Source organism: Notamacropus eugenii, chromosome 7 (genome assembly GCF_028372415.1).
Source record: "Notamacropus eugenii isolate mMacEug1 chromosome 7, mMacEug1.pri_v2, whole genome shotgun sequence".
Taxonomy (NCBI): domain Eukaryota; kingdom Metazoa; phylum Chordata; class Mammalia; order Diprotodontia; family Macropodidae; genus Notamacropus; species Notamacropus eugenii.
The window spans coordinates 106,260,995-106,283,785 of NC_092878.1; positions in this window are offsets into that span (position 1 = coordinate 106,260,995).

Sequence of the window (22,791 nt, forward strand, 5' to 3'; positions counted from 1 at the left end):
GAAACTGTTACAAATAGAGTTAAGTGACCTGTCCAGGGTCATACAAACTAGGATATGAGGCCAGATTTGAACTCAGGCCCAGCACTCTATCCACAGTGCCACCTGACATCTTTAATTTCCAACCGTCAAGTATCCATAAATATAGAAAACATGAAGAATACCCATCATTTCAGCTCACAGATTCCCTATATATATCATTTTGTGCAATAATCACAATTTTTACCCCAAAGATTAAAATAAATCTAAAATGATATGCCAGGTTTTGTTTTCGTTTTTGTTTGGAAACATTGGTTATCTTTGCTAAACCATTCCCCTCTCATTTTTATTCTTTGTTAAAAGGACTTTCTCTATAGAAGAAGAAGAGAAAGGGGTTGGTAGAGGAAAACGTTGGGGAATGTGGACGATAAAAATACAAAAAGAATCAATAAAACATTTTAAAGTTAAAAAAATGTATCTAGAGTGAGTAAAATTGATTAGTTTTTTTCCGTCTCCATTTATTTCTACTGTCACCAATGAAATTTCTAATGAAATTGTTAATAAAAAACGAAGTGCTAAAATAAACAAGTGGTGAAGGCACAGAGGAGAACAGAGTCTGAAAAGATATTAAAAGTTCAATTAGCACCTTATATGATTGGGCCTACATCTATAGTATTAGATATACTTGTTTTGGTCCAGAGGTAGGGAACCTTTGCCATCTAGATTCTTAAAAGAGGTCTTTTGATAGTCGAAAGGCCACACTCAAGGCTCTAGAAGGCCATATGTGACCTCAAGGCTGCAGGTTCCCCACTTCTATCAGGTCTATAGAATGTTTGGATAATTGCTGTAACTGCCACTATTGTGCAGGTTTTCTGTTTTGGTTTTTGTTCTTTCCAACTTAAATGAAAATAGGGTAAGAAATAGAGTGATGGGCTTGGAGTCAGGAAGACCTGAACTCAGATGTTAACTGCCATTTATGAACTATGTGACCCTGGGAATATCTCTAAAGTCTTGGCACCTTAGACAACTCCCTAGTACTTACCTGTTTAGTCACGGACTGGATTTTGATCTGTGATTTGGGAAGGTGGAGGGAGATCCCATACCCATCTGAGACACTTTATGAACTTGTGTTTTGGAGAGTGCAGGGTACCACGTCCCTTCCTCCTTCTTTAAAATTAAGTCAATTTATCATTTTTTTTTGGTCTTTGCTTCTTAGTAGATTTGTTGCTTAGCACCAGATATTAACATTACAGATCTCCAAAATAAAACACCTTCAAAATAATCAGTGACAAATTGTCTGTGTTTTGTTAACCATCAAAGTAGCAGAGTGCCACACATACTTCTTGAAGAGAAGAAAGTACACGTGTCATGGCCTTTGAGAGATTTTCCCATGGCTTGTTTACATTGGAATTTTGAGCTGAATTTCAAAAGCCAAGAATATCTTTTCTTGCTTCCTGCTATTTGGTGGAGCTAAAAGCTTCTCATGCAAGTTTCATCATTCCACTTAAAAATATTTATAATGCCTCCTTCTCTCAGGAGCTCTCTTGCAATAGAATTCCGCAGTAGGGTGACTTTCTAAACTTCCTTGTCCAAATGTATTTTTTTTCTTAACTTCTACCAAGCCCAACTTGCCTTAACTATCATATAATTTAACTTTATGATTCCTTCCACATTCCTCCAGGAAATCCTCTTTTAAACATGATTATATACTGGCAGAATGGGGCTGCTAATTTTTCTAGGCCTTATATTTTTATGGTTGCTCTACTTCTTCCTGGTGGCATATTTTTGATGACACATCCTTAGCAACAGTTATTTTATTTATGAGTAAACCCAAGAAGAATGGACTTTGGCAAACCCTGCATGTACAAACACAGACTCCGAATATAATTATAAAGGATGCCCACTAGTGGTCAAGGAGTCACAAGGTCTGTCAAAGAGATTACCTCCTTTCTGAAAAGAGACAATGGGGTCATGCCTTGCCCTCTCAACTCCTGATGGATCAAGGTGAACTACCAAACTTTTTATTCTTCATAAATCTATTATAAATATAGTTTTAAATTTAATCAATCTGTTAGCAAGCATTTGTTATGTGACTATATGTACCAGATACTGGACTAGGCACTGGGATATAAGTGTGAAAAATAAAATCTTCCCTACTTTAAAGAATTTACATTTTAGTGAAATGGAAGAGAAAGAAAAAAAACCTAAGTCTGTTTAGTGCCAGGTCACGTGCTAAGTGCTTTACAGATAGGATCTCATTTGATTCTGACAACAACCCTACAAGAAAGTTGTTATTATTATATTTCCATTTTACAGTGGAGAAAACTGAGGCAAATCGACATTATGAGACATTAGCTATTTAATGTTTGAGGCTGCATTTGAAGTTGATCTTTCTGACTTCAGTTCTAGTTTGCTATTCGATGTGCCACTGGTTAAAACAAATACAAACAAATAGGGCTGAATGGCAATGTTAATGGACAGATTTTTTTAAATATCTAAAAACAGACAAAGTAAAAAAAAATAGACAAAGCATCTGATTTTGTTAGTGTGGGGAACTCTTGGGTTGAGAACTGCCTCAGATTGTGATCCATCAACCGCTTCATGAGTCTTGAGATAATAGATTTAGAGCCAGAAAGGAACTTAGTGGTCATTTATTCCAGCCTCCTCCTTTTATGAATGACAAAACAGGGCCAGTAGAAGTAACTTGCCCAAGGTCATTTGGGGGTAAGTAGCAGAACAGGCTTTGACCATAGGCCCTCTGATTTAAGAACAACGGTTCTTTCTACCATACCAGGATGATGAGTTTAGGAAGAAACAATTAAAATATAGGGACCAACTCATGAGTTTGGGGATGGGGATTAAAGCAAAAACCAGGAGAGGTACACGGATCAGGGATGAGACTTGAAGAGGTGGTCCAATCTATATGCTTTTCCTGGGAGTAACTGGCCTGTAGAAGCTTGGCTACTGGGGGGGGGGGGAGCAGGAATGGGTGGGGAGGGGGCATGAGTCTACCATAATCCTAGACACTTTTCTTGGATGAGACCTGCAATTTTACTGGCATGGGGAAACTTCTCTTACCAACGCGAATCAACAACTCTGTAACTCAGAGTTTTAAAGAGTGTTCTGGGGGAATAAGGTGTTAAATGACTTGATCAGAGTCACACAGTCACTATATGTCAGAGGCAAACCTTGAACCCAGTTTTTAGACTGGCTCTCTATTCATTATGCCAAGCTGCTACTTCTGGGGTACTATCACAGAAATAGTTATTTATATTGTGGTCACTACATGTCTTAGAGAGTTGCATCAGATCCAGAGGGATTGTGATTTGCCCAAGGTTACATAGCCAGTAAATGTCAGAGGTGGGATTTAAACCCAAGTCTTCATGACTTGGAGCCCAGCTTCCATGATGCCATGCTTCCTCTGAGCAAAACAAACCAAAAAAATGAACAAACGAAAAACACCCTTCTAAGCCAGAGGAGCTATGCTACTAGCTGAGCAAAATGTAGCTTTTAGGAATTGGTCTAATTGCCTGAGCAGACTACTACATGTATTGTGATAAGTGTCAGAAGTTGCCGAGTTTTGATCTAACACCTACTGTGTGCCACCTACTTACTTTTTGGTAAGAAGACCAAAAGAAGGAAAAAGCACTGGTTTTTAAGTTTATAATCTCTATTATCAGCACTGTCTGGATTACACCTACAGCCATTATGCTGTGAAATTATTATATGAATTCTTCTCTAAAATTATTGGGGTCCTGTCAATAACTTATTTTGAAGTTATGCATGCTGAATCTTTACAACACATTGGCCCATCAAACTTAAAACCTAACTTTTTTTATTTAAATGAAATAGTTAAGTTCTTTACTTAATATGTGGATCACAAATGCCAGGTGTTTCATTGATTACATTTTGACAAAAGTAAATGTATAGTATTTTCATACTTTAAAATGCAAAGATTCTATGCTGATTTATTCCCCCTGCAGAGTACTTAAGATCAGAGATTTCATATATGAGAGTTAGCTCAAACCAGATTAGAATATAATTTGGAAATATTTAACAAAACAGATTTTAAAATATAATAGAATATAGATAATGTTAATACATGATTTTCTAAGTGAATAAACATTGTGTTTGGACTCTTTATGCACAGGTTAGTGCCTGTCCTGCCTCTTACACCTACCTCTACCCCCAGCTCCTACTCCTTCCCTCTTCTATCTGAGTTTGACATCAGTGCCCTAGAAAACAGCATAGAAAGCCTCTTTATTACTGGTATGTTCATCCTTCGTTGCCGAAGAAGATCATGCCTTCAGAGAAATGATGACATGACTTGCACTTGACTTTGCTTTGAGTGAGTGAGGGCTGTGCAGGTCACCAGCCTCACTTCTTCTCCAGAGCCATCTGAATCCGGTGACCAGATATTCATCAGGATGACTGGATATGACTCAGGATGAGGCAATTGAGGTTAAGTGATTTGCCAAAGGTCACACAGCAAGTGAGTGTCAAGTGTCTGAGGTGACATTTGAACTCAGGTCCTCCTGACTCCTGCACTGGTGCTCTACGCACTGTACCACCTAGCTGCCTCATCTTTACTAATGAAAGAAAATCAAAACTATAGAATACTGGGTGATTAAGACCTCTGGAAATAATGGCACTTGCCACCTTAATTATTGGTGTATATGCCCAAAATCTAGCTGGAAACTAACTCATGAGACTTCTTCCAATAGAATTGGAACTCAGGATATTGAATAGTTATAGAGGAATGTTCAAAGTACCTTAGGCTCTATGGAGAAGAAGGTTTTTGGTACCTATATCTATATTGATATTTGCATCAGCATCTATCTCTGTATCTATATCTAAACCCAGGCATGTGTTGTAACACCAGCCCTTGTTAAGTTTTCAATGTGAGGATTTACACTTCAGAAATCATCAATGGCTACAAATCAGGGTGTGATTTATTGTTTTGTTGGTTGTCTAGACATAAGAAAGTATTAATACTGCAGATTAAACTTAAAAGTATGTGTGCTTACATTTCCCTCCAGAACTCATTGTTAACCATTTACCAGCATTCCCCTGTATTGCTCTATAAACACCGAACTCAGCATGAGTGCGGTAGCAGTGGAAGGCAAGGGGAATGAAGTCATCACCAGCCTGGTGACTGCAGGCTAATAGTACTAATAATAACTGACATTATATAGTACTTCAAGGTTTTCAGTGGTCCACATACATCATCTCATTTTAGCTTCACAACGCCCTTGTGTATTGGGTATTCAAGGGCCGATTGTTAAATTTTCATTGTGAGCATTTATACCTTGAATACGGGCAGGCTACAAATCAAAGACCGATTTGTTATTGTGCTGATTACATACACTTAAGAAAATGATGGAGATTAATAATTAAAATACACTTAAAAGTGTTGCATACATACTTTTTACTTGAAGAACTGTTTGTTAAATATTACTAACACATTCCTGCTTACATTGATGTTTATAGCTAATTAATTTTATGTCTCACTCTGTGTCTGTTTCTCTCTTTCTCTCTGACTCTGTTTTTCTGATTGTCTTTGTAGGTCGTTTAACTTAAACTTGTGTATAGTTAAAATAGAAACAGAATTTTTTTCCCACCATGACTCATGCAGGAAAATGGATGATCTATTGGAAACTATTCTTTGCAAAGCTTGAAGAGAGGGGAAGGGAGGGTGAAATTCCCATCCAGTATCACTGTGGGAGAATTTTCATGAACCATATCAGACTAAAAAATCTAGAATAATATTTAGTAGTTCATAGACTGTCTTGGAGACTGACTGGATAAATCCTTGATAGTCACTCAACCTGGAGAGAAAGAGATTTCTTCTTGTGTTGGGATGGACTCCAATCTACCTATGGGATTCCTTTGGACCATCCTAGGAAGTAAATCAGAAACTAAACGGGGTTCCAGGACCTGAATTACTCTAGAATTCCACTGTTTTGATTGGCTTTAAGTCTAGGAAGCCTGGTAGACCCTAATTATGTGTTTTACATTTCCTTCCCCTAGCCTCTACCCTTTGTTCTGATCTAGTGAGCAGAAAAAAATTGGAGAGACTTGGACACTAGTGGGAATTTGTCCTAACAAGACTAAAATTGACAGATAGAATGACTCTATCTGCTAAGGAGGATATTAGACATACTTTACTTAGTTCTTATAAATTAGGTAGACTAAAAACAAAGAAAATTACAGAGACAGATTTCTGTTCAATGTCAGGAAACCTAACCAGACCAAAACTTCCTAATGATTACATCTGTCCTAAAGTGGATTGAATTATTTTGGAAGATGGTAGGTTCTTTCTCAGTGGAAGTGAGTGAAAGATAGGTATCACTAACTGAATGTGTTGTAGATGGGATCTAAGCAGGACATGGGGCATAGTAGGGAGTCTGTGAGGTCCTTTCCATTTCTGAGACTCTGTGGTTCTCCCTCTATTTCACTTTTGTTGTTCAGTCTTTTCAGTCATATCTGACCCTTTGGGGTATTGGAGTGGTTTGCCATGTCCTTCTCCAATTCACTTTATAGATGTGGAACTGAGGCAAACAGGGTTAAGTGACTTTCCCAGAGTCAAACAGCTAGTAAGTATTTGAGGTGAGATTTGAACTCAAGAAGAAGAGTCTTCCTGACTCTAGGCCCAGCACTCTATCCACTGTGCCATCTAACTGCCCCATATATTTTACTATCGCTTGTTAATTTTTAAGAATTTCACCTCAATAATACCATATGAGAAAACTAACTGTAATTTACAGGTAAATGATTTGGCACAGATGGGAAAACAGCGTAAGCTGGAATTTCAAATCTTCCACTTTGATTTCAGAAATAAGACTAATAAAAATCAGTTGTTGACCTAGAGCACTGCAGTTTTCAAAGTACTTTGACAGGCTCTCTCATTGGCTCACTAACACTCATTTTTCTTCCCATAGTTGTTTCTTCTTAAGTTCGGCTTAGTAGTTTTTTCCATTGGTTTCCTCATTTAAGAGCACAGTCTCATTTTAAGATGAGAGTTTCCCCTTTATGATTTATCTTTTTAATGTCTCGGCAGTGACTAGCAACTTGATGAAATGCTGAAGTAGTTTAGAGTATAACATTAATCAGGAGAGACAAAAAGAAAAAGGAAAGAAACCAATGAGAAAAAGGCATGTGTTTATGTCATATTTTATAATCCTCTAAATCCTTAACTTTTTTCTCCTCCCTTTAACCTCTTGCTTTTTACTAGTTACTGTTTTTATTCCTCTTTCTCTCCTTTAAACTTTCAGTTCTTTCTGATCCATGTTCCTTTTGTTCCTCTCTCATACTTTCCCCCAAAGTCACTTCCATACACTTTAGCCTTTTTATAGTAGCTCAAGAGCAGCTGCCTGTTAACACCTGAAATTCAGCTGCCTGGTCTGAAGGCTGGATATCACTAGGTAGAGAGTAAGGAAATGGTTTCAGAGAGGGTGCAGCAGTTTGTGAGTCACTGCTGAGTTTGAAGACTAGCTGCACTACTTTCTACCTATGCAGGTATGTGCTAGAGCTTGTTCAAATTATCTAGCAAGAACCAATTGTTAAGTTTTCAGTCTGGGCATTTATACCTTAGAAACTAGCAAATGCTGATTAATTGTTTGTTATTTGTCTCTAGGCTTAAGAAAGTGATGGAGAAAATGCTGATAATGCTGATTAAACTTAAAAGTGTGTCCTAGGAGCATTTTCCTCCTGGAGAAACAGTTGTTTAACATTTACCAACACATTTCTTTACCTATTAAGTCACATAGACCTTGGACGAGCTGGTATCATGGTCAATGTCCTTCATTTTCGTCATCTATAAAATTAATATGTTGTTTACACGGTACCTTTATTATGTACATAAGAGGAACAGTATGTTGTACATAATATATTTGCAGTTTCATGTGCAGTCATTTGCTTTTATCATAATATGTTTCGTTTGTTCCATAAAATAAAAACAAAATAAATTAAAATGAAAAAAATAGCATATCAGACTAGATGGCCTTTGAGGTCCCTGGGGCAATATATTTCTGAGTTTCTCCTCTTCAGGGCTCAGCTTCTTCATCTATAAAATGAGAGCTGCAAAAAGCCATATCAATAATATCTCAAATTTATATAATGTTGGAACAAAGGTCTCATTTAATTCTGGAACTCCTTGTTGATTCAGGTTGCATATCGGATATTTTGGGTAATCAAACTTATGCAAATGTGGACTGATATTACATCCAATTCTTTTTCTACCAACAGATCAGGTAAGTACCATAAATCAAAGTGCCAAACATTTCATTAGGACAAGAGAGAAAAGTAAATAATGAGAGAAAATCCAGTAGAATGATACACTCCCATCTGCATAAATGTACACGATCTTCCTTACTACTGGCAGTGGGTGCACCTTCTAGACAACTTTACTTCTTGGTAAGGAAGGCTAAGATATGTCCGGAACACTTCTTAAGGCTTCATCTTTCTTCATAACCAGCTGTCTCATTGATGCTACATTCTGCCTCCGATGCTTCACTTTGTAATTCATTCACTAGCCTGTTGCTTTTTCTCGTTATTGTTAACATCTACTGCTTCACTTTCTTTCTTCTTGGAGGATTTCTGCACTCTTCTGAGAGATTTCCCCAGGTCATCATGTCTGAGAGCTAATCAATACACTTTTAGCCTTTTTTGTCAGTCAAGCCCACCATATTCAAATGGTGTTGAGGCAGATATACAGACTTTTTAGACTTGACTCCTCTCTCACTCCAGATTGGTTTAGGGTGAGGAAATTCCTTTCAGTTCCAGACATGTTCTGTTAACTAGCACTCAAGTCATGAAAATTACCTTAAGGCTTTGATAAACCTCAAAAAGGCATTTGGCAACACAGTAGGAGAAGGTATGTAACTGGTGAATTTTTGCCTTGCATTCCTGCTGCTAGATTGAATGTTCTTGTCCACTTATAATGATAATAACAATTTTGTGTAGTGTTTTATTGCTTATAAAAAGCGTTCCTCTCAACAATTCTATGAGGTAGGTCCTACAAATTCTCTAAGATAATTTTAAATTCTAAAATAATGTTATACACACATTACACACACACACACACACATGCATACATATATAGCATATATCACAGAGACAGAAAGTACTTTTATTAGGACGTTGAAATGAGGCTCAAAGAAATGGTGAAATTTCATATACAAACTGTATTGTTCTACCCTCACATGTAAACATACACACACACATACACACAAATAAGGGGAGGATGATTTACTCTGCTAAAGATGCTGTGTCTAGTTACTAGGAACTTACTGTCAAGTGACTTAGTGGTAATATCGTTGACCCATGGGGATAGCTTTCTTTGGGTTTAAACAACTGAGAAAAAGGAAGGATGTAATACATGATCTTTTTACCTTTGCTTTTTCTAATAAAATCTACTTCTTTATTAATAAAAGACAGAGATTTATGCAATCAAAGAATTGTAAAGCTAGTTGGAGACCTAGTAGCAGCCATCTGGTCTAGCCCACAACTGAAAGGAATCTTTATTATGATAGCTAAGATCTTTGGTCTCTCTCTCCCTTCCTTTCCCTCCCTCCTTCTCTCCCTCTCCCTCCCTCTTTCTGTCTCTGTCTCTGTCTCTGTCTCTCTCTCTCTCCCCCCCTTCCCTCTTCCTCCCTCTCCCCCTTCCCCCTCTTTTTGTGTCCCTATCTCTGTCTCTGCCTCCCTCCCTCTCCCTTCCTCTCTCTCCCTCCTTCCTCCCCTCCCCATGTCTCTGTGTCTCTCTCTCCCTGACCCCAAAATTTACTTTTTGAATTTATTTGTTGTTCTCCATTTGTGTTCAGCTCTTCATGACTGTGTTTTGGGTTTTTTTGGCCAAAATACTAGAGTGGTTTGCCATTTCTTTCTCCAGGGAATTAAGGCAAACAGAAGTTAAATGACTTGCCCAGGGTCACATCTAGCGAGCATCTGAATTTAGTTTTGAACTGAGGTCTTCCTGATTCCAGGCTCAGTGCATGATCCATTGAGGTACTTAACTACCTGTCAGATTTATACCTATCTTTTCAAACCTGGCTCAAAGGCCGCCTTCTCCTCCATTACTCACAGTTTCCCTTCAGACCCCAAGCAGAATTTTGCTTTCCCATCATTTTCTGTGTTTGTTATGATTTTCATTAGTTTTTTGCATGTCATATCTTACCCTTCTCCCCCAAGACACACACACGTGACTTCAAGGTCCATGAGGTCAAAGACTATGAATCTGACATACATAATACATGCATAAGACCATAATAATACATGACTATGTATTTTGTATATTTTTTCTCTCTTCTAGGAAATAGAATGGGTTTCTGCACTAATCAGAGAATCTCAGGTGTTGAATGTTTTGTGTTTGTCCATAACATAATTTCCTATGAGCCTTGAGAGCACCAATAGAACTTGAAGTTTTTCAATGGTAGGAATGGAAGTGGGAGGAGGGCAGTGGGGTGGTCATTCCCCCTCTTCCAATTTGTGGTCCATCTAGTTTGATGAAGTATAATTTACAATGTGTTATCAAAGAGTTCCAAGTTGCTATGCAACCCTATATCTACACACAATAATGGCAGAGTAGGACAAATAATGAATTTAGAGTCAAACTTAGTTTCAATTCCTGGTTACTGGCAGTAATGGACAAATCATTTAAAATTCCTTGGCCTCAATTTCCTCAGCTGTAAAATGAGAGGTTTGGACTAGGTAACTCCTAAGGTCCTGCCAGTGTTAAATCCCATGTTTTTACCTCTTTAGTCATATCCTCTGTATGTTCTTCCTTTGTTGCCGAAGAAGACCATGCCATCAGAGAAATGATGACAAGACTTGCACTTGACTTTGTTTTGAGTGAGGGAGGACTGTTCAGGTCACCAGCCTCACTGCTCCTCCAGAGCCATCTGAATCCAGTGACCAGATATTCATTAGGACAACTGGAGATGACCCAGGATGAGGCAATTGGGGTGAAGAGACTTGCTCAAGGTCACACAGCTAGTGCGTGTCAAGTGTCTGAGGTGAGATTTGAACTCAGGTCCTGCACTGGTGCTCTATCCACTGCACCACCTAGCTGCCCCTAGTCATATCCTCTAGACTTATAAGCAATGATAATTTATTTATATTCAGATATTAAGTTTGTGGAAGATTATTATTTTTGTCTGGTTTTTACAATGAAATCTGGAAGCGTATCTCCCACCAACCCTGATGCCGTTTGATGATGGAAACAAAACATTGGATTACACCACCAACTACATCGTTTTCAAGGTAGCCCCTCTGGGTCTCATTTTCCTCATCTATAAAATGAGAGAGTTGGATTCTAAGGTCTCTCCAGCCACTTTCTGTTCTAAATAGATGATCCTTTGATGGGACAATTGTTTAATATTCCTGTTACTCTAAACATGGTCCAAGTAGTCCTTTCTGAATATTTTGGAAATCAGGACCTCTATCCCTCTTCCCTTCTCCTATTTTTTCCATTCTTTCTTCTTTTCTTTTTGCCTTCCCACCCTCCTCAAACCACCCTCCTCAAATGATTCATATACAACTAATTAAATGATGTGCTATCTTAAATTCTTCAAAAAAACAGGTATCAGCACAGAGACTTATGAATGAAAATGAGTTGTAAGTACTAGGTAAGACACAAGGCATTGACAGGAAGGGTTTGACATGGTAGAGTGGTGATTCTTGGCTGTGCAAACTTGGGGTTTAGAAGCCAGTAAAGCAACCTGGAGTTGGGACATATATAGACACCAAGTCAGCAGTTAAGGATACTAAAGGTCAAGTCAAGGTGAATGGTTAAAAAGTGGAGTAGGCAACCAGAAGTACAAGAACTGAAGGGTCAGGGAAGAAGAGTCTAGGGCAAAGATCCTACAGGGGGGCACAGTCAGTCAGTCAACAAGCATTTATTAAACGCTTACTATGCGCCAGACACTGTGCTAAATACTTGGGGAACAAAGGAGGCCAAAGCATTGATTTGTCACATTCTGATGGGGAGTTCACATGCAAAAACAAAACAAGACAGAGATAGAGACAATGCAAATGGAAGGCGATCTCAGAGGGAAAGTGCCAGTAGACTGGAGGGTCCCCGGCATGAGAGGGTGAATTTGAGTTAAATCTTCTTTTAAAGCTTTTTTTCTAATTACACGGAAAATGATTTTAACATTAGTTATTTAAGATTTTGAATTCCAAATTCTCTTCCTCTATCCCTCCTCCTCTCCCCTCCCATTGAAAAGGCAGGCAATTTGATTTAGGTTATACATGCGCGGAACATGACATATTGTTACTGAAGACATGCTGTTGCTCAGTGATCACTGCTTCATTATCTAAATGTTCACAACCATTCTTTTAATCACGTGGTACAGGATAATCCTGGAATGGAAATGAATCTCACCGGCCTATAGTTTGCAGATTCTCCCCATGGGTTTTTTTTTTTTTTTAAATTGGAACATTCACTTCCTTTCCATGGAACCTCTCTCATTTTTAGGATAATAGATTTCGAATGGAAAAGGACCTCTGAGATCTTCCAGTCCTATTTCTCATTTTACATTTGGGGACACTAAGGCCCAGAGGACTTAAGTGACGACAAAAATCACACAGGTATAAATATCAAAGGAGGGACTCAAACCCAGATATTCTGAGGTTTGAGATGAGTCTTGAAGCTGGGAGGCAGAGTTGAGGAGGGAGAATAGACATGTGGGAAGGTGCAGTGAAAAGGTACAAAGTCAGATGATGGCGTATCTCCTGTGAGGAAGAGCAAGAATGGTTAGTGTCCTGGCATCACTGGAGATCAGGCAGAGGAGAATATTCTGGAACTATACACAGATTCAAATACCTCTTATTAGTTGTGCATGTGTGACCGACCCACTGTGTTCACTCCCCTAACCATCCCCAAAGTACCTGTGTTTTCATTTGTAAAACAGGGACTTTATTATTTGTGATACAGACCTTACTTGGTTGTTAAGAAGATGTGCATGAAAAATGCAACATTCCATCAGCTATTAGTACCACCGAAGCACAGCAACCAGAAAAGCTTGACTCGCTGCCAATCCCCTAATCAGGGGCTTGAGGGAAACTAGTCAAGGTTAAGCCAGTCCATTTAGCCCATGAGTGGGGGCAGCAAGGAGCAGTAGGACATGGTGGAGCAGATAATAAGGGCAAAACCTCACAATCACATAGCCAAAGGCTACTGGGAATTTGTGGAACAGTAAAAATATTTATAAGTCTGAAGACTGTTCATTGAAACCTATGTAGCTCCGAACACAGATTTGAAAAACCTGATGGTCTAAGAGAGAAGAAAGGGGAGGCTGTATTTTATCAGTGCCTGAGATAGACCAATGTATAATCCTCCTGCTTTGCTGATGAGGCACCACAATTAATGTCTAACCAAACTATCTTAATGGCTGAACTGAGATAATTTAAAAGGTCTAGGATGGAAGTGAATGCAGATAAGTTATTTTCTGTTAAATTCCCTGTCAATCAAGACTCACAATGGTTAATTGGTTCCTTCAAAGGAAAGCCTTCCAAAGTACTTTCATGTTGCCCCACATATAAAGCTGTCAGAATATTTAAGTAATGGGCTCTCAAGTTCACTTCCAATCAATGTATATCTTAAGTGAAAATGCTGCCTAAACAGACCCTATTTCCCCTCGGAAAGGATGTAACCCCTGCACAGTGGAGAACTGTTTGTATTACAATTAACCCCTCTTGAAATCCTAACTTAAAAGTCGACCTTAAAGCTGTGCTTAGATACAGTCATTAGAAACACTTCATACAAACTTCAGAAATATCATAATATCCATTGAAATGCTCAATAGGAAATAACCCAGCCTGCACTTTGGTTTGTGAGAAAAATTCAAACAGTTTGTAAAAGTCCCCTCAACATTTATTTTTGCTATAAATAAGCTAAAGAAGAGAGAGACAGAAATATCGAGACAAAGAGATAGAGACAGAGATGAAGTTATAGAGAGACATAGAGACAAAGAGAGACATAGAGAGAGACAAAGAAAGAGGAGGAGACACAGAGAGAGACAGAGGTGGGGAGAGAGAAGAGTGAAAGAGACAGACAGAGAGACACAGTGAGATACATAGAGACTGAGATAGAGAGACATGGAGAGACAGAGATAGAGAGAGACAGAGACACAGACAGATAGAGGTGGAAAGAGAGACAGACAGACAGACAGACAGAGACAGAGACAGAGAGACAGAGAGAGAAATGATTGCTGCTCAGAGTTAAGAAGGTCTAGAATCCAGTTTGCCTCTTACACATATTGGCCACATGAGCCTAGTTAAATCATCAAATCTCAGTGCCCCCAAGTAATCGCAACTTCCAACATTGCTAAAGTGAGTTTCCTCCTTGGGAGTTCCCTGTATTTGTGAAATCATAACTCTGATTATGTGCACACAGACAGACACACAAACACAAGCACACACACATACACACACATACACAAGTTAAAGATTTGTTAACCAGGAGAAAAATGCCATCATACTTGTCATGAGGATTATTATGTGTTTGTATCAACTAGAAATAAACATCAGAAGCCAGAATTTTTTAGCTCTAATTTTTTCTCAAAGCCCCACTAATCATCATTAGTCAACACAAGACCATTGTCATACTCAGAGGATGGTATCGTTCTTCTTTTTCTTTTTTCTTTTTCAACTGCACACTTGTCCACAGCGAAATTGCTGTCAAGAGGTATTTTGTTTTTAGACTTCAATTTTAAGGACTGTCATTTTCAAAATGACAACAATTTATCGTTAAATAGTCATTTCCATGTTAGGAAAGCTATTAAGATTCTTGAAAGATCACATCCTTGAGCCTGGTTTTACCTAGCATGTGTAGAACAATTGTTCTGAGAGGTTTTATTTCCTTTTCTTCAATTTATTTTTAAAGACACCAGATGTAGGTTCTGCTCATGGAGAGATCCTGCTAGTTCTAGCTATAGGAGGCTGAAAGAGAACGTAACTGACTTTTTTTTGTCAATGAGTTGAAGTTCGCTTTGTTCCCAGACTACAAATGGATAGAGAGGATTTTGCTCTGCAAGGCAGTATTTCATTGTTGACATGGTTTGCAGCATTTAAAGTCACTCAAGAGAAATCATAAGCATGGGAAAACTGGAGCCCTCTGCTATGTGCCTTGTGATAAGAGCATTACAGAGAACACTGGGGACCAGAATGAGACATCAGACTCCAGACTCTCATTACTTCCCTAGGGGCGCCTATTTTGGGAGCACTTATGAATGATTTAATAAAAACCCAAAGTTTAAACAGTAAGTACTTGGAAAGAGTACATATAATATACCTTCTGGGTCCAGGGGACTGGAGGAGAAAGATCTAGCCAAAAGAGTCCTGGCACTTCTTGAGGAAAAATCAGATTAGGTGCTTCATTAGCCTTTCAAATGCTTGGATGTGAGGCCTGACTGAATGGGGTTAAGGGAGGCCAGTGCAAAAAGTCAACAATACAAGAATTAGTGTTTATCAAGTGGAGTGTGCCTTTTGGGTGATCAGAGCAGTTGAAGAGGCCCCAGAGTACAGTGAGCAGCTCTTCAAATCTCCCATTAACCCCTAACGTAACTTTATTTGTGATCTGCAAATCCCAGCTGGCCTTTATCAAACTCAGGGATAATTTGAAAAGAATCCTTTAGTTGCTTGCAAGCAACTGAAGACTTCCTCTTCTACCCTAAGGCATTTTTCCCCTCTACAAATGTATAACTGTCTCTCTCTGTTTCTGTCTCTCTCTCTATCCGTCTCTCTCTCTCTCCCCAAACCCCAACTCTCCATCCCTTCAACCTTAATGAAAGGGAGGAGTGTTGGGAAGGGTTTGCTGGGTAGGGATTGATTTGAGATTTAATGAACATAGGGAATTGCCGGATGAGGAGTCTCCCTTTTACCAATGCAGTTTGCCACCTTATTTTCAAACTATTATCTGGGAGAGTTGCTATAGAGCCTCTATATTATTATTTCACTTAATGATCTCTTCAGCTCCCATAGTTTCAATTATCCTCTCTATGCAGACGATTCTTTCAGATCTAGTGTCTAGCCCTTATATCTCTCCCAATTTCCAGTTTCACATCTCCAGCTACCTATTTGACATCTCAGATTGGATACCTGGTAGACATCTTAAACTCAACATATTCAAAATTGGTTCATTATCTTTCCCCTAAATTCTCCCCTCTTCCTAAATTCTCTATTATTTTTGATGGTTCCATCATCTTCCCAGACACTTAGGCTCCCAACCTAGGTGCCATCCTCAGCACCTTTCCTCTTCCCATACCCCACCCCCAGCCATACACAACCAGTGGTCAAGTCTTGTCATTACTACCTAACATCTCTCATATACACCCCTTTCTTTCCTCTGACACTGCCACCACCATATTATAGGTCTCAATCGCTCTGGACCTATACTGTTACAATAGACTGCTGCTTGGTTTCCATGCTTCCCTTTGTCCATTGCATTCTTACCCTCCCCCCAGCTCCCCTACACTTAGCTGTCAAATTGATTTTCCTAAATTATATGTCTGTCCATATCATCACTGTCTCTTCCCCAACAAACTCCAGAAACTCCCTGGATTCAATAGTAAATTCTCTGATGTTTAAAATCCTTTATAACTTGACCCTTTCTACCTTTCCAGTCTTCTTACATCTTGCTTTTCTCTCTGTATTCTGTGATCCAGTGACACTGACCTCCTTGCTATTCCTTGCTTGGAACCCTCTAATGACACACCTTACTCTTGTGTTCTCAATGTGTGGAACTTCTTTTTCACCTCTACCTCCCAACTTCCTTCAGCTCTCTGCTAAAGTCTCACTTTTTGCAGGAAACCTTTCCCATTCCTCTTTAATTTTAGGGTCTTATCTCTGAGACTATCCCTAATTTATCTTTTATATATCTTGTTCATACATATTCTTTGTCCTTGCCCCTTCCATTGTATTGTAAATTGTAAAATGTAAAACAGGGACTGATTTTTGCCTTTCTTTGCATTCCCAGGGCTTGGCACTTTGCTTATTGACCAACTGATGGGTTTAATAAATTCTAACACCCTACCTCATGTCATTTTGTCATTTTGCACAAAAAAAGATAGTTATCTTCCATGCCTTTTATATCCTCTATAAGGTGGTATTTCTTATGTATGAAGAAATGCCCAATATGGAAAATCCCTGAAAGGAGACAGATCACCAATAGCTCGAAGTCAGGGCAGCTAGGTGGCATGGTGGATAGAGCACCAACCCTGGAGTCAGGAGGGCCCCGTGGACTCAGATGCTAGACCCTTACTAGCTATGTGACTGTGGACAAATAACTTAATATCAATTGCCTCACATAAATAAAGTCTATAAGGTACCGCAAATCTATAGTCAGTCATTATACAGATAAAAACCAAAGCAATCTACTTCAATGTCTACTTTTTAAGGGTGAGGACTATTTAACTTTTGCCTTTTCATCTCCAGCAACTGGCCCAGTGCCTAGAATATGGCAGTATGCTTAATTAATGCTTGCTGAATGAATGAGTTTAGTGAGTTCCCTTGAGCACTGAAAAGTCACATGATTTGTCCATGGTCTTGTAACCGGCATGTTTAAAGGCAGATCTTGAATTTAGATTTTTTTCCCATTCTTAGGTCATCTTTTTATCCATTATACCAAAGTGCTTCTTGTATATAGAAATAAAAATTGACTTATTACATGGAATTGTTGTATGTTTTTAAGGTTAGATGTATGATAGTAAAAACAGTTTGCTACTTTTAAAATGTTACTTACACTAATATATTAAGGTCCCACACTTTAATTGCTTTGGGCATTTTCTTCTTCTCTAATGCAGAGCTAAAACTGTCTGTAACCCTGAGGTATTGTGGTACAATAGAGTGAAATCTGACAATTGACTTCTCGGGTTCATATCTAGGCTCTGCTCCTTCTAGCTGGATGCCCTTGGATAAGTCACTTTGCCTCATTGGCCCTCAGTTTCCTCAAGAGTAAAATAAAAGGCTGGGTTAGATTACTTCCAAGGGTTCTTCCAGCTCTAGAGTTATGCTCCCGTGAACCTACAGTTTCAGAGAATTGTCTGAAAAACAGAGAGGTGAGGTGATTTTCCTACTGTCATCCATCCATCTAGGCTCAGACTTATAAACGGATCAGAGACTGAGAGCTACAAGATATCTTAAAGATTATCTAGTTCAACCCTTTCGTTCTACAGATAAAACTGAAAAAGTAAAGAACAAAATAAAACAAAACAGAGGCCTAGAGAGAAGGAGGCATTTGCCCCAAGTGAGATAGCAGAAAGTGCCATCGGTGAGATTTGAACTCAGGTCTTTCTCATTCCAAATCAAATACTCTTATCATTGGACTCTGAACCCCAAATAGCTATTTGTGGCTCCAGATTCTGTACTCCACTGGTTAATCCATGCTGCCTTAAAAACATCTGCATAAGTAATGTAATGATAGATAATATTAAAAGTGGAGGGATTCTTAGTGGCCATGTTCATGAGGAATATATAGATGTGTATGTAGCTAAATGCCTTTAAAAGCAGTTACATTTTGAATGCACAATTGTATATGGTAGGTAGAATGTTGTAGTATATCTGTGTGTCTAACACCACAGGTAAGGATCCTGTGGCCTTGAGGCATCTAGGTCCTCAAGTGTGGCCCATTGACTGAATCTAAACTTCATAGAACAAATCCCCTTAATAAAAGAATCTCTTCTATAAAACTTGGATTCAGTCAAAAGGTGCACCCAAGGACCTAGAACACCACATATGGCCTCGAGGCCACAGGTTCCCCACCCCTGGAACCACATCAGTTACAATGTGCCCAGCCAAACACAATCCCAAAATGGCGGTAGATTAAAGTTACTTGAAATGGCAGTTCACTAAACAAATTATTCCCTATTATGTTGTTTAATAGATAATAAACTTTTGTGAAACTACAGAAGATTCCAAAAGATCTAGAAACCTGGATGGTTGAAGAGAAAAATAAGGGATTCATCTCTTTTGTCTCCAAGTCACCAGGATGAATTTTGCTCTCAGCGGTCCTGATAGGAAAGAACCCTTGGGTTCTTTGGAGCTGTTTGACCAGTGAGTTGGTGGCTTTAACTCTCTTCCCGTGAGACAAGTATCTATTCCAAAAAACTACTTCCACACTTGGCCATCCCCACTCTAAGACCAATAAGATACTGATTGGCCAGGAAGAGTTGCTGTGGCAACTGGGGGTGGGCAAGCCAATTTTCTCTTTGGACAGTGACAAATTGCTCCCAGTTTGAGACACATGGTTCCTTTCAAGAGTGCATCTGTGGTGGGCTTAACATGGCAGTACAAAGAATCTAGATAAGTGTTATCCCAGAAAAACTGGAACAAGTCCACCTGGAAGCAAATACTCTAGAGATGGAAAGGGAAGTGGGAGGTTAGCTCAGACAACTTGATTTTAATTAAACTGCTTTCAATTTGAGGCTCTTAAAAAAAAAAAGAGGCAAGCAAAACTGATAAAGCCTATGTAACATTTCCTTTATTTCTTTAGCACCTGTATAAATGCAGAATTGCAGCATCTATTAGTACTGAACTTTGTGCCCACATTTCAATCCCATTAGCTAAGAATACCAGCACATTTTGCCAAAGGATAAGTGTTTGATGCTTAAGAATCTCCCTGTTCAAAGGAAAGGCCTTAACATTGTTTGGCAGCTAGCTGAAAGGAAGGAGAGCAGCGCTGGTGGTATTAGTTCATTTGGAATGCTTGAAAGAATGCCCAGCCAGGGAAGCAGTCTGCCTTCATGCCAGTGTGAATCGTATAGGGAGAATAGGACAGATTGACCAGGGAAGTTCCGTCACCATGTCTGCAAGTGACTCAGAAAATTCATGCATAATAGTCCAAAGGTGACCAGCCTGAGAGATTGTAATGCCAGATGAAGAAATGAGCCCAGGATCTAGGAGCAGCCAAGGCTGGCAGTGGAAGTATTTGTTGCTCATTACTGAGGCTAGGGCAAGGCTCACTTTTGTGGAGTGCAGGAGAGTAGAGGTCTTCAGCTGCTTTTAACAATCCATGGATAAAGAGGCAGTGGGCTATAGGGAGAAAGAAATCTGACTTTGGAGTAAGAATGCCTGTGTTCAAATTCTGCCTCTGGACAAGCCATTTGGCCTTAGTTTCATCCTCAATAAATTGTGATTGCTGAACTCAAAGATCTCTGAAATGTCTTTTAGTCCTAGACCTACGATCTGATGACTGCCACCTCTTTGTGATATCATGTTCTCTACTCTGCTTAAGTGGAGGAAGGGAGGATTTGTTATTTACCATTTGTTTCACACATATTTTTTGTTTTTAGAAAAAATTTTACTGTGAAATCTAGAGTCTAAAAAGTGAACCCATAGTGCAGGAAGGCTCTTGAGCCATGATTCAGAGACCTGAGTCATAGGATTGGGGTTGGGTGTGAGGAGAAGAAAAGACAAAGAGAAGCTGGATGATGCCCCTTGAGCACAGGGCCTGTCTGTCCTACTGGAAAGAGAGAACTCAAAATAAGAACCTGAAGGAAATGCTCCCAGAGTACAAATTTTGAATAAAGAATGGAATGCAGTTGAGGAGGAGACTTCTGATTGGAGTGGCATATGGGATTCAGAGGAAGTTTGGGCTAATACAAAGAATGCTGCATTTGTAGTTAGGAGGCCTTGATCTGAACATGGGCTTTGAGACTAACTGTCATCCTGGGAAAATCATACATCCTTTCTCTGAGCTCTAGTTTCTTCATTACAAATATGGGAATAGGAATACATATATTATTTGTTATTGGGAAGAAAATGCTTTATAAACTTAAAATTGATATACGATAGCTCACACCTCTCAAAGCCTTTGTCACCGTCGGATACTTTAGCATCATAAACAGACATAGTGCTACCAGTGGAAAAGATCTTAAAAAAAAGATGCATTCCCATCTGGTCTACAACTACACCCTAAGGAGCATTAAGCCTTTCTATTCTTTCTGCAGCTGCCTCTATTACAGAGTGGCTGTGTGACTTGGGCCAGGTCTCTTAAGCAGCCCTCTACAATGATAACCTTCAGAGATGACAACCTATATTGGGCAAAGTAATTCTTCATTGGCAACTCCCTAGAACAATGAAATCAACGTTTTACTCCCTGTCATCCATTCTGTCCCCCTTGAAATCCCCATTAGAATATGAGGTCTTTGAAAGCAGAGATTCTCTTGCTGTTGTGTTTCTGACACTTTGCCTATAGTTAAGTGCTTAATGAATGATTGTTTTTTCCTGTGAATTCACATATAAGTATGAGTTATTGTCAGCATCCCAGACCATGACATCCTGGGTCCACATTTCAACCCAAGGCCATAGGGTAGAGAAGACAGCTTCATGAATGAAATCAATAACTTAAAAGCAGCTAATAAAATTATTTTAAGCCAACCAGGATAGAGAGGATAAGCTAAAGGAAAAGTATTTCTAACGTCAGAAGATTAAGATCACCAAAAAGATTAACTTGAGCCAATAACAAACCTCTTATGGCCCAGGGGAAAAAATTCTCATGGATTTTGGAGATGTATGGGGAGGAGGGGATAATTTTTATTCAGGGATATAAGGAGAAAAGATGGACTTCTGTTCTAAGCAAAAATGAGAATATTGAGGGGTGTACCAAGAAGGGAGTGAAATAAAAGGGAATTGAAAGATATGTATTTGTCATGGACTAGGGCTTCCATATACAGAATTTCAGAGTAAGTAGATTCTTGAGTGGCTGAGCCATGTATAGCTTTGCCAAATCAAATCTATTATTGAGGAATGAGCTCATGTCTAGCCTAGACACATTCTGAAGTCCAACCACTCACAGGACATAACTTAGTTGAAATGGGACTGCAATTAGATAGAAAAAGGACATAGTATATGCTATGTCTGGGCCAGCAGGGCCAACAACTGATATAGCTGATTCAAGACCTGGATGTGGTTAGCATAAGAAAATATTTGTAGGGGACACATTGTGGACTATATTCTCACAGTACTTGGATATAGGTAAGCCTTGTTTATGGGAAAAAAATTATTTATGGACTACACATCACAAAAGGCTGTGCGGCAGCCCACAGCATCATACTACTGTCCAGCATGCACTTCTGTTGGGTAGGTGTGCTCCCAGTGTGTGCAGGTTTAAAAAGAGGATGGTTGTCTTGTGGGGTAGCCAATGTGGGGCTGCAAAAATTAGAAGAAGTTTAAGTATACCATGAGGATTGGGACAAATGGGAAATAATAATAACTGATAAAATAAATAACAATAGCAACTGACATTTTTATGGGTCTTAAAAGGTTTCAAGCATTCTACAAATATTTTCTCATTTATTTTGATCCTTCAACAGACAACTCTATGCAGTAGATACTCCTTTGTTAATTCCATTTTACCAACAGGGAAACTGAGACTGAGAGAGGGAAAGTAGATTGTCCATGGGGTCACATAAGTGGTAAGTATCATGAATGAAATCAGGTCTTCCTGAGTCCAAATCCTGCTCTCTGTCCATTGTACCATAGTACTTTAATAATGGCTGTATCAACTCCACGGTAAACATACAGATGAAGGTTTCCAGAGAGAGGCAAGCTATTCTGGCTCATGTGCAGAAAAGGATGAGACATGGGGAGAAACCTGGGCAGGCACAGTCCTGAGGTTATGATTCTGAAGAGGACAACCCTCTCTTCCTTCCATGAGGAGACTGAGAGGTAGTGACTAAGCAGAAACAAGCTCCCAGCTGTGAGCTACAATGGGTTGAATCCTTCATCAGTTCTTTTAGGGATGCAGGGGAGCTGAACAAGGATTTGACTCATAATCTCCCTTGGAAGTGTGGGAGGTGGCAATTATTTGAGAATGGA